Consider the following 14,360-nt stretch of genomic DNA (forward strand, 5'->3'; position numbering starts at 1 on the left):
TGGTTATATTTGCTCTTGGGTGATTTTTTTCTTTTATAGATATTGTATATGGAATTGCCTTCTTGATTTTTTTTTTTTTAGATATTTTGTTTTTCTTGTATAGAAATTCTAGAATTTTTGCATGTGATTTTGTATTCTGCAACATTGAATTTGTTGTGGTAGAGTCTTCAGATTTTTCTATATGTAAGATGATGTCTGCAAACAGCGACAACTTGACATCTTCCATTCCAATTTGGATGTTTTTTATTTCTTTCTTGCCTAATTACTCAGGCTAGATTAAACATATTTAAATGATTATTTATATATGCTTAAGATTGTTATTTTGCAAGTGATCCATTGCTTTAATTAAATTTATCAATTTGAGGATGAAGACATAGTAAAACATTACAATACATTAATCATTATTCTCTCACTTTAGCATAGCAAGTTGTTTATAAGCACCATTGAACTACCAAACACGTCTATTTCACTAAATAAATATAATTTCGGCATTTAATTTACAAACTCTAAAATGTAGGTAGCTACTACATATGCAAACTAAGCTATAGTCCATACAAATTAATTGAGAAAAAAATTAAGACACAACTGGAAACTTTCTATTTGCATTCAATATCTCAATGCTTGAGAATAATCATGAGACTAGAAGGCAATGGCTGCATCTTGGAACTAGATTTGTAGACTTAAAAGAACTGGAACTATTTAAAAATATCAAATCTTTGGAAGAATTTTTTATGTTTTTATGAGGTTTTGAAGCTTTTTCTCCAGGCGCCAATACCAAAGGATTAAATTTTTTTTTCATGTGACAGCTACTTCACAAGATTTTGTAAAACTTGTGAAAAAAAAATTCAAAAGAGAGAAAAACTGAGGTTATCTCATAAGTATATACCAGTTGGTTCTGTTATTGTTATTGTTGTTTCCTCAGGTGAGAAAGTCATGAAGACAGCCTGAATTGAAATGGAGTAATAGTTTTGATTATAATTCAAGGGGCTCTATAACCAAAAGTAAACAGGATTAGAATGTTCAAATATAACCCATAAGGTTATATAACAAATGTCTTTGCCTTACTAAAATAGAAATAAGAAATTATTACCAGAAAATATTTCTTACATTCAAAATGAAAACATTTTTCTCCATTTTATCAATCTTCCTAACCTAGAATAAATTTTTTTGATATGCATGCATCTAGAGAAAATATATAAAATAAATAAAATATAGATGTATATCTCTACCTTATAAAATTTTGTTTATTAGTCTATTATTTTTATAAAATGTCACTACATATATCACCTGGAAGTACACACTTCAGTTAATTGAATTTTCTTTTAGAAATTAATGAATGCATTTAGGGTCTTATTCGCAGGATTGTAATAAAACAGAAAAATTAGTTCTACCACATTAAAATGAGCATCAACTTGATCAATTCATTTTATAAAACTGAAAATATTAACCCAACATTGTATTTTCTGAATTAAAGTTTTATGTCAACTCCCATTGTAGATTTTCATTCAGTAAATAACATAGTTCCCTTAGCTTCCTGGACTTTTTGGTTTTCTAATCACTATAATAGAATATTACAACTGTCTTTATTAATTAACTATAGTGTGGAAGTCTCAAATGAGTAAAAGAGAAGGTAATTATCATATTTTCAACTGTAGCCTTTTATATATTTACAGCAAATACCTGGTGAATTTTCATTTAAACTAATGCTAACTATTGATCAAATATGGGTTCAATTTCTTGTAATATTGGTCTTTAGTTCAGAGTCGAAAACATTAGGACAGCAGATTCTCAGCCGTAACATACCAGAAACCAAAAACAGCCTTTAAGAGAGTTCTCAGAAGTCAGTAAGGACACCCACATAATCTTGCACTATGTACTTGGCTTGTATACCAAATACTGACTAAAAGATTTTATTTCTGTGGTTTCAATTCACTTGTACTATAATAAGAGTCCTTGCCACTATTAATCTGTTAAAAAAAAAAGACTTCCGAAGTGAATATCTTTAAGCAACATATTCTCAAAACAGAAATAACTTTTTAAAAAGTACAGTACATGCTCTATTTCATGGGCTCTTTTAATAGAACAAGACTATATACCTTTTCTGTTTAAATTAGCAAGTTTCAAACTACTTTTTTTTAAATTTATTTCTAGAAGTGACATTATATAACAGGTATCCACCATGTACAGGAAGGTGATCAAAATGACTTAAGATATTTTTGTACTAGAAAAATCATGTAATGTTTCATTGTTTTAATAGAAATAGGATCAAACAAATATTAATGTAGAAAATAACAGAGACAATAGCAAATGGTGCAGACCACAGTGAATTAGAGAATACAGGTGCCATTTAAACTGTAAACATTCAGCTCCAATACATTACTAACCTGTGGCAATGTGGGTACAGTGCTTATAGACTTTTCTTCTTTATCTCTTTTTTTTTCCCCTCAGAGAAACAGTCTCTGGATTGGTATGTATAATCAATAAATTCTTAAATTCTCATACAAGAGCTCACTTTATAACAGCTTTTTTAACGATATATAAGACATGCAGAACCATGAAATAGCTAAATAAATATCACAGATTACCAATTTATATTCTCCGGTTTTGACAATTCAGAAAGAATCCACTTTTTCACCAGTGTTTGAAACAACTAGCAAAGATTTCATAATTAATTAGAATACAGAATACAGTGGTTTAAAAAAATCAAGGAATATAAAACACCAAAAGTGAAGCCTAATGTGAAATACGTACTTTAAATGATAATGATTTGTCAATGCAGGTTTATCAATTGTAGTAAATGTGCCAATCTGGTGAAAGATGTTGATAATGAAGGAAGGGTATACATGGGGATAGAGGATACATGGGGGTAGGGGGTACGTGGGAACTCCATGTATATCCCACCCGATTTTCCTGTGGACCTAAAATTGTTTTAAAATACACATGTATTTTAGATGTGTATTTATTATTTAAATAAATAAATAGACTGTACTGCCTATATGCATATATTTTTCTTACCACATGAGAAAATAAGTGCAATATAATAGGAAAGCCTTTATAAAGAACCATGTTTGTGAATTACTTTCCCTTTTTTACTTTCTCAGTAATTTCCATGATTTCCAAGTAAACAACATGCTACAAATATTTTCATGTTTTATACTCATATATAAGTCATATATAATCCTGATTGTCTTAGTCCATTCCTGCTGCTATAACAAAATATCTTAGACTGAGTACTATGTAAACAACATGAATTCATATCTCATAGGCCTGGAGGCTGAGAAGTCCAACCTCAAGGTGTGTGATGCTTAATATTGATTGTCAACTTGATTGGATTGAAGGATGTAAATTATTGTTCCTGGTGTGTCTTTGAGGTTGTCAAAGGAGATTTACATTCGATTCAGTGGGCTGGGAAAGGCAGACTTACCCTCAATCTGGATAGGCACAATCTAATCAGCTGCCAGTGCGGCAGGAATAAAAGCAAGCAGAAGAACTGGAAAGATTAGACTGACTTAGTCTCCAGGCCTACATCTTTCTCCCATGCTGGATGCTTCCTGCCCTCTAACATCAGACTCCAAGTTATTCAGCTTTGGGATTTGGACTGGCTTCCTTGCTCCTCAGCTTGCAGATGGTCTATTGTGGGACCTCACCTTGTAATCATGTGAGTTAATACTCCTTAATAAATTCACCTTTATGTATACATCTATCATATTCATTCTGGCCCTTTAGAGAACCTTGACTAATACAAGGTGCTAGCACATTCATTGCCTGGCAAGAACTCATTCCCTGTTTCCTCACATAGCAGAACGGTGAATGTTGTGTTCCCCCATAATGGAACGGGCAAGATAGGTTTCTTCAACCTCGTTTATAAGGGCATTAATCCCATTTGTAAAGGTGATGCTCTCATGATTTACTAAATTCTTAAAAATCTCACCTCTTATTACCAGCACAATGGAGATTAGATTTGAACATGAATTTAGAGGGACACAATAGACTGTATATTATATAGGTAGAGAAATAGGTATATATTTGTATTCGTCCATTTTCGTACTGCTATGAAGAAATACCCAAGACTAGGTAACTTATAAAGAAGAAGTGGTTTAATGAACTCACAGATCCACATGGCTGGGTAGGCCTCATAATCATGGTGTAAGGTGAAGGAGGGGCAAAGACATATCTTACATGGCTGCAGGCAAGAGCGTGTGTAGGGGAACTGCCTTTTACAAAACCATCAGCTCTCGTGAGACTTATTCAGTATTATGAGAACAACATGGGAAAACTCACACCTATGATTCAATTACCTCCCACTGAGTCCCTCCCATGACACATGGGGATTTGGGGAGCTACAATTCAAAGCGAGATTTGGGTGGGGACACAACCAAACCATCTTACTCTATCCCTGCTTCCTCCCAAATCTCATGTCCTCACATTTCAAAACCAATCATGTCTCCCCTACAGTCATCCAAAGTCTTAACACATTTCAGAATTAACTGAAAAGTCTGCAGTCCAAAGTCTCATCTGAAACAAGGCAAGTCCCTTCTGCCTATGAGCCTGTAAAATCAAAAGCAAGTTAGTTACTTCCTAGATACAATGGGTGTACAGACATTGGGTAAATACATCCATTCCAATTGGGAGAAATTGGCCAAATCAAAGGGACTATAGGCCCCATGCAAGTCAAAAATCCAGTGTGGCAGTCAAATCTTAAAACTCCCAAATGATCTCCATTTACTCCATGTCTCACATCCATGAGGTGGGCTCCCAAGGACTTGGGCAGTTCACCATGTGGCCTTAAAGGGTACAGCCCCGCTACTGGCTGCTTTCATGGCCTAGCATTGGGTATCTATGACTTTTCCAGGTACACAGTGCAAGCTGCCAGTGGATCTTCCATTCTGGGGTCTAGAAGACAGTGGCCATCTTCTCACAGCTCCACTAGGCAGTGGCCCAGTGGAGACTCTGAGTGGAGGTTCCAATTCCACATTTCCCTTCTGCACTGTCCTAGCAGAGGCTCACCATGAGGGCTCTGCCCATGCAGCACACCTCCGTCTGGACATCCAGACATTTCCAGACATCCTCTGAAATCTAGGCAGAGGTTCTCAAACCTCAATTCTTGACCTCTTTGCACCTGCAGACACAACACCACATGTAAGCCATCAAGGCTTAGGGCTTGCACCCTCTGAAGCAATGGCCTGAGCTATATGTTGATCCCTTTTAGTCCTGGCTGGGGCACAGGGCACCAAGTCCTGAGACTGCACAAAGCAGTAGGGCTCTGGGCCTGGCCTATGAAACTGTATTTTTCCTTCTTGGCCTCCAGGCCTGTGATGGAGGGGTCTGGTGTGAAGACCTTTGACATGCCCTGGAGGCATTTTCCTCGTTGTCTTGGTGATTAACATTTGCCTCCTTTCTACTTATGCAAATTTCTGCAGCTGGTTTGAATTCTCAGAAAATGGGTTTTTCTTTTATATCACATCATCAGGCTGTAAATTTTCCAAACGTTTTTTGCTCTGCTTCCCTTTTAAACATAAGTTCCAATTCCAAACCATATCTTTGTTAATTAATAAAACTGAATTATTTCAAGAGCATCCAGTTCACCTCTTGAATGCTTTGCTGCTTAGAAATTTATTCCACCAGACACCCTAAATCATGTCCCTCAAGCTCAAAATTTCACAGATCTCTAAGACAGGGGCAAAATGCCTCCATTCTCTTTGCTAAGTCATAGTAAGAATCACCTTTGCTTCAGTTCTCAATAAGTTCCTCATCTCCATCTGAGACCACCACCTCAGCCTGGACTTCACTGTCCATACCACTATCAGCATTTTAGTAAAACCCATTCAATAAGTGTCTACAAAGCTCCATAATTTTCCCACATCTTCCTGTCTTCTCCTGAGGCCTTTAAACTGTTCCAATCTCTCCCTGTTATCCAGTTCCAAAGTCTCTTCCAAATTTGAAGTATCTTAATAGCAGTACCTTACTCTACCAGGACCAATTTACTATATTAGTCTGTTCTCACACTGCTTATGAAAACATAGCTGAGATTGGATAATTTATAAAGGAAAAGAGGTTTAATGGACTCACAGTTCCACATGGCTAGGGAGGCCTCACAATCATGGCGGAAGGTGAAGGAGGAGCACAGTCACATCTCACATGGCAGCATACAAGAGAGTGTGTGAGGGGAACTGCCCTTTATAAAACCATCAGATCTTTTGGGACATATTCACCATCATGAGAATAGCATGGGAAAAACTTACCCCCCTGATTCAATTACCTCCCACTGTGTCCTTCCCTTGACTGGTGGGGATTATGGGAGTTACAATTCAAGATGAGATTTGGGTGGGGACACAGCAAAACCATATCAATATCTGATATATGTAGATATAGAAATAATCAGTCCAGATTTCTTTAAGAAAACAGAAGCCACTCTGTATATTCCTAGTATAAATGTTTTAATATAATTTTGTGTAATCAAATGACTGCAGGAATAAAGGTCAGAAGAGTCACCAACAAAAATTTCACCCTGCAGAATGAAGGCAGATGATTGTCAATGATTCTCTAGAAACTGGCTGCCATTTACAAGAATCTCTGGCCAGTGTTCACCAATTTTTTAGTTTGGACCACAAAAGTGTGCTTTTGTTTTGGTAGCCAACTGTGAGTTTCACATCTGTTATTGCCTCAATAACCACTTCTTATTTTCTCTCTCAGCTTCCAAATTTTGTGACTACTTCTCTTCGACAAAATTTAGAAGGGCTCAAAGTGATGGTGAATTGCCAACAGACCATTCAAGATAAACAAACACACAGAAAATAATACAAAATGGAAATGTTCACTTAGGTGAGCAGCAAATCATAAATGAATCACAAATATAAGCACCACTCATATACATATATATATGAATGAAACATTGACAGCATAGGGGAAGAAAACTTTACCTTTATCCTCTTAGGGCTTCCAGCTAAGCCTGAGAATTTAATTGAAATAGGGCAGATTAACAGATAAAAAGCATGTTATTGTGCAACAGATAGTTGTTCATTTTTCATTACTCAGTAACATTCTATGATGTGAACATACCACTATTATATATATTTTCCGATTTTGATTATTATGAATGATCTTTTGATCTTCTTCAGTTTTTTATTATAAACAATACTGCTCTGATTATTGCTGTATATATTCCTTAGTGTTTGTAATTGTTTTGATGTTTACCCAATATTTTATTTTCTGATTTATATCTATGGTAGAGGTTATTAAACTTTCTGTAAAGTATAAGATAGTAAGTGCCTTAAGCTTTACATGATACATGGCATAGTCTCTGTAGCAACTACACAAACTTCCTGTTGTAGTGTCATAGTAGCCATAGGCAATACATAAACAAGTGAGTAAAGTTGTATGCCAAAAAAAATATTTATTTTCAAATAAAAGCTGTGGGTTACAGTTTGCTAAACTCTGTTCTATGATATACACTCTATGGTTGAGTTCAACTATAATAGTTAATGCCAAAACATTATTCAAAATTGTGATACGAATGTACATGACGACCAGTAATGATTCAGGGTGTGGTAGCTCAACAACTGCTGTGGTTAGAATGTTTGTTCCTTCCAACTCATATTAAACATTTATTGCCATTGTATTAGTATTAGGAGGTTGGGCCTTTGAAAGGCGATTAAACTGTGATGGTTCTGCCCTACTTGATAGGATTAATGCTGTTATAAAAGAAGTTCAGCCTCCTTTTACTTCTTTTTCATTCTGCCACAAGATGAAGCAAGAAGGTCCTCAACAGATGCAAGCACCTTGATATTGGACTTCCCAGCCTCCAGAACTGCCAACCAATAAACTTCTGTTTATTATAAATCACCCACTCTTTAGTATTCTGTATAACAGCCCAAATGGACTACAACAACAACTTTGTCAACAATTTCTATTTTCATTGTTTTAATTTTAGCCTTTCTGCTGGATAATAAAGGTGTGCTATAGTGAAAGTCCGAAATTCTAATGATAATAGAATTTACCACATTTTCATACGTTTATTGCCCATATGAATATAGTTTTTGTGTAGTACATTTTCAAGCATCCCATTCTTCTTTTACAAGCTCTATTATTTCTTCTTGACTTATTATTATTATTATTATTACAGATAAAGCTTTCTTGATTATTTCTGTTATACAAATCCTTCTTTGACTCGGTGGCTTGTATTTTTCCTCTTAATGGTGTTTTTATTCTTTCTTTCTCTTATGAAGAGAAACTTAATTTTAGTGTACTCTGCTTTATTCATTTTGTATTATACTTCGTACTTTTTAAACCCTATTTTTCAAAATTTTTTTTTAACTCTTAGGTTGGAAACTGAGAAGCAATTTATCATATAATCAACTAGGAGCTAACTGCATTTGTATGGTTCATTTCATATACATGTTTCTATAAGTCGTGAATTGTTATTTTTTGTTTCAACAAAAACAAATGTTTAAATAACTGTTTATCACTAATCTATTAGATAGGTGCATAATAATTGTGGTTTTTGCCATAAAAGTAAATCTCAATTACTTCTGCAACAAATATATTACCTTCTTTTTTGTTCATACACATGTAGCTGTCTTTTTCATCTCTCTATTCCACTGTATCATTTACTTATGCTGTGGCAATAGTACAGTATTATCATTATCTTTTTGTTCATTTATATATATATATATAAATTGACTATTCATAGCTCCTCAGGTTTTGTACAAATTTTCAAAAGTTTGTTATGTACCCACAAGGGCATTAGTGAGACTAAGGTTGAGATTGACTTGTATTTAAATTTATTTATGAAGAACTGACATGATTATAAGATAGGGGCTTCCAAATTCATAAACATGCTGTATCCCTCCATTTATGTTCAGCTTTTAAAATTGTTTCAAAAATACTTTGTACTTTAATTAATTAGTGGTAAAATAAATAGAACATATGATCTATTATTTTGACTGTTTGAAGCTTATGGTTTAGTAATTGTTAATATTGTTCACATAGTTGTATAGCCACTGCAGAACATTTTTTATCTTGCAAATCTGAAATTCTATACCCATAAAACAATTCTTCATTCTCACTCCCATCAGCATCTGACAACCACCATTCTATTTTTGTTTCTATTAATTTAACTTCTCTAGATACCTCGTATAAGTGGAATAATGTAGTATTTATATTTTTGTGACTTCTTATTTTAGTTAGAATGTCCTCAGTGTTCATGCATGTTGTAGCATGTGTCAGAATTTCCTTTCTTTTTAAGCCTGAGTAATATTTTATTGTATGTATATACCATAATTTCTTTATCCATTAATTGGTCCATGGACAGTTGGGCTGTTTTCACCTTTTGGCATTGTGGATAATGCTTATATAAACATGTGTATGAAGATATGATTTTGGGACCTGGCTTTCAATTCTTTTGGATATATACCCAGAAGTAGAGTTGCTGTATTGCATGGTAAGTCTAGTTTTAGATTTTTGAGACACAGTCATATTGTTTTTTATAGCTACTGCAGCATTTAGCATTCCAACCAACAGTTAACAAGCTTCCAATATCTTCACATACTCACCGATTCTTGTTATTTCCAGGATTTTATAAATAGCAGCCATTTTAATATCAAGTGATGTTTCATTACTTTGATTAATGGTCAGTAATCAATGGTTATTTTTTTTTTTAAATTTATTTATTATTATTATACTTTAAGTTGTAGGGTACATGTGCATAACGTGCAGGTTTGTTACATATGTATACTTGTGCCATGTTGGTCTGCTGCACCCATCAACTCGTCATTTACATCAGGTATTTTTAATTAATTTAATCATTGTTTTATGATTGTTGTTCCACTAATAACTAGTGATGCTCTCTCTCTATATATATACATATATATACACACACATATATATTTATATAAGAGTTATATAAGATTAGTTGACTACATATGTATAGATTTATTTTTGGCTTTCCATTCTGTTCTGTCTCTCTCTCTATATATATGTTATATATATTTATATACATATATGTATATGAGTTGTATATGTATACATGTATATAACTTACATACAAATGCATATAACTTACATGCATTTGTATATACAAATGTATATACAAATGTATTAATTATATACATTTATACATATATCATATAGTATATATACTATATATAATATATAGCATATACATATATGTGTATAAGAGTTATACATATACATATATATGGAGATATATATATATATAGAGAGAGAGAGAGAGACAGCGAGAGAGAGAGAGAGAAACAAAACAGAATGGAAAGCCAAAAATTAATCTATGCATATATAGTCAACTAATCTTCAACAAGCATGTCAAGAACATGAAATGAGAAAGTATAGTCTCTTCAGCAAATTATATTGGGAAAAGTGTGCCTCTTCATGGAAATGAATGAAATTAGACCCTTATCTTACACCATACCTAAAATTAAATTCAAAATGAATTAAACTCTTAAGACCCCAAATTGTAAAATGCCTAGGTAAAAACATGGAGGTAGATTCACGACATTGGTTTTGGCAATGACTTCAGGGATTTGACACCAAAAGCAAAAACAACTATTAGACAAGTGAGATAACATCAAATTAAAAAACTTCTCTGATTTCTCTAACCATGGCTTAACAGACTCCAGGTATGCCTCCTGCCGTTTCTTTGAAGGGTAAAAGTGGTCTTAGCAACTTCTACCTAGTGCTAAGTCTGCAGACTTACACAGTGTGTAGTCTGTGGGGTCACGGTGACTTCCACCTAGATTTCAAAGGATATATTAAACAGCTGTGGGCCCATATAGAAACTTTCTGCAGGAACAGGACTGTCACAGAAAATCTGTACTGGAATGCCTAGTGGAGCCATGGGAACAGGCCACTGCCCTTCAAATTCCAGAACTGTAGAGCCAGCAGCAACATGCAATGCTTGCCTGGGAAAGCTGCAAGCACCTGACTTGAACCCTTAAACCTATGAGAGCAGGCATGAGGGTTGAGCTCCTCCCTGTGGGCTAAGCCAGAAGGAGAGGAACTCAGAGGCCTTGGGGTTCCTGCCTCTACTCCAGTGTGTCCAGGAAGCAACACACAGGTAAATAATTATTCTTCAGCCTTAGAATTCAATGTCTGCCCTACTGGGTTTTGAACTTGCTTTGGGCAAATTATGTTCTCCTTTTGACTTATTTATCCCTTTTGGAATAGAAATTTTAATCTGATCCCTGTTCAACCATCATATTTTGGAAGTAGACAACTTGTTTTTTGATTTCACACATTTAGTGCTAGGAGTTTTGCCTTGCATCTCAGATGACGCTTTGAACTTTGGATTGCTGAGTTGATGCTGAATCAAGTTAAGACTTTTGGGACTGTCAGGATGAAATAATTGTATTCTGTATGTAAGAAGAACATGTGTTTTATGGGGCAGAGGCAATACGCTATGGTTTAGATATGGTTTGTCCCAACAAAATTTATCTCGAAATTTAATTACGAATGTACTGGTGTTAGAAGGTAAGGCCTAGTGGGAAGTGTTTGGGTCATGGAGGCAGATCACCATAGATTAATGCCATCTTGTGGGAGTGAGTTGTTACTTTCAAAGGACTGGAATAGTTATTGTGAGAGCCCATTTTTATAAAGTGATATTTCTCCTTGTGTCTGGTCTCTTTTTCATGTCCCTGGTTCTCCTTCCATTTCCCTGCCAAGTTATGATGTAGCAAAGGCCTTCACCAAAATCTGAGCAAATGCCAGTGTCATGCTGTTAAACTTCCCAGTCTCCAGAATAATGAGTCATATAAACCTCTTTTTAAGATTAAGTATTCAGTCTCAGGTATTCTGTTATAGTAACACAAAATGGACTAAGACACCGCACTGTGTCCTCACCTGATGGAAATAAAAGAAGCTCTCTAGAGCCTATTTCGTAAGGGTATTAATTATATTCCTGAGAGCTCTTCCCTAATTATCTAATGACTTCTCAAAGGCCCTACCTCCAAATACAATTGCAATGATTATTTAGTTTCAACATATAAATTTTGGGGAAATACAAACATTTAGATCATAGCAAGGAGTTTATTCCATTTATATTTAAAGTAATCAGAGATAGGGAATGATTTACTACTGCCAATTTGTTCATTGCTTTCTGGATGTTATAACATTTTTGTCAATTTTCTCCTTTATATCCTTTTTTGGTGCTTAATTTTTTATAGTGACATGTTTGATTCTCTGCACATTTCCTTTCAGTGAGGATTGCATAAAATAAATTATAACAATCTATTTTAAACTGATCCACTGCAAACAAAAACTCTGTTTCTTTACAGTTTTTTCTACCCTTTATATTATTTATGCCATAAATTACATCTTGATATATCATGAACTCATTAACATAGATTATAGTTATTTTTATACTTTGTGTTTTAAATCATATAAAATATTTTTGTTTTGTTTTTGTTTTTGTTTTTGAGATGGAGTCTCACTCTCTCACACAGACTGGAGTGCAGTGGCATGATCTCAGCTCACTTCAACCTTTGCCTCCCGAATTCAAGCCATTCCCCCTGCCTCAGCCTCCAGAGTAGCTGGGATTACAGGCATCCACCACAATGCCTGGTTAATTTTTGCATTTTTAGTAGAGTCAGGGTTTTGCCATATTGGCCAGGTTGGTCTCGAACTCCTGACCTCAGGTGATCCACCTTCCTTGGCCTCCCTCTGTGATTACAGACGTCAGCCACTGTGCCTAGCCCACATAAAAGAATTGGAGTTACAAACCAAAATTAAAATAATTTAGGTTTATATATTTTTCGTTTATTTACATTTACCAGTGAACTTTACATTTTCATACAACTTCGAGCTACTCTCTAGTATTCTTTTGTTTCAACTATAAGAAGCCCCTTTAGCATTTTCTTTAATAGGACAGGTCTAATGATAATAATCTTCATCAGCTTTTGTTTTTCTGGAAAGTCTTAATTTTACCTTATATGAATGACAGTTTTGCCAGATATAGTATTCGCTACTCAGTTTCTTTTTCTTTCATCACATTAAATACATTACTGTACTACCTTCTGGCATGCAAGGTTTCAGGTGAAAAATATGCTAATACTCTGATAGACTATCTCTTGTATGGAATAAGTTGCTTTTCTCTTCTTCTTTCAAGACCCTTTGTCTTTTAAGTTTTGACAGCTTGATTCTACTGTATCTTAGCTTAGGATTCTTAGAGCTTGTCACCCTTGACACCCTTGGTGTCAGAACCAATTTGGAATTGTATCAATGTTCCCACCAGTTTTTGGAGATAAGGGACTCCAAAACCAGCCCCTTAAGCAGTTCCCAGACAAGTCAGAATATTGCAAGCAAATGTCCATGTTTTCCTCCTGTCTGGAGAGAAGAGCTGGGAGTTGCTTTGTTTCCTCATGACCAGGAGTACTGCACTAGAATGTGGATGGGAAAACGATGAGAAAAAAGTCACAAATTTCCTACCTTTTTTGGTACAGCTTTTTTTTTTTTTTTTTTTTAAATTAAGTGTTTGTTTTCTTTACCTTCTTAGCTGATTTCTAGAGTTCACAGAAAGGAATTTAGGTCCATAAATTATTGTTTATTTGAGGTTTCCATTATGAAAAAAAAAGATCTGGAGCTTTCAAATTTACCCTCTTGCTTACATCAGCATCTGTATTTTTTTTTTTTTCTTAAGTATACTTAAAACATGGTTTTTGTATGTTTCTATATATTTGATATTTTAAGAAACTGATAAAAATAATGTTTTTAAAATTTATTTTACCCTGTCTGTTGCTATCATATATAAATACAAATATTTTACTTAAAATGTGCCTTACAATATTGCTATATTTAATTATTAATTATAATAATTTATAGGTTTTTGTGATTGGCTATTTCTGATTAAAGAATCATAACATCTGTAAATGATAGGTTTTTTTAATTGTTATTGCTGACATAGTCTTCTTTTTATTTCTGTTTTTCTTTTTGAGAAAAGATTTTGCTCACTCAGGCTGGAATGCAGTCATGTGATCATAGCTTACTGCAGCCTCAAACTCCTGGGCTCAAGCAATCCTCTTGCCTCAACTTCCCACACAGTAGTGTGACTATAGTCTGACTAGAGTCACACCATCAGGCCAGGCTAATTTTTTAAACTGTGGTTACTTTATGTAGAGATGTGGTCTCACTATGTTGTCCAGGCTATCTTTTTTTGAATGCTATTGAATAGAACTTCTTTTACAGTTTGAAAGAGGAATAATGACAATAAACTTCCTTGTATGATTTTTCACATCACCAGTAAAACTTTCAACTTTTACCATAACACATGATGCTTGCTGTAAGGTTTTTATAGGTCATAATAGTCATATAAAAGAAGTCTAATTATATTTTGATTTTTTAGTGATGTTTAA

Source organism: Papio anubis, chromosome 1 (genome assembly GCF_008728515.1).
Source record: "Papio anubis isolate 15944 chromosome 1, Panubis1.0, whole genome shotgun sequence".
Taxonomy (NCBI): domain Eukaryota; kingdom Metazoa; phylum Chordata; class Mammalia; order Primates; family Cercopithecidae; genus Papio; species Papio anubis.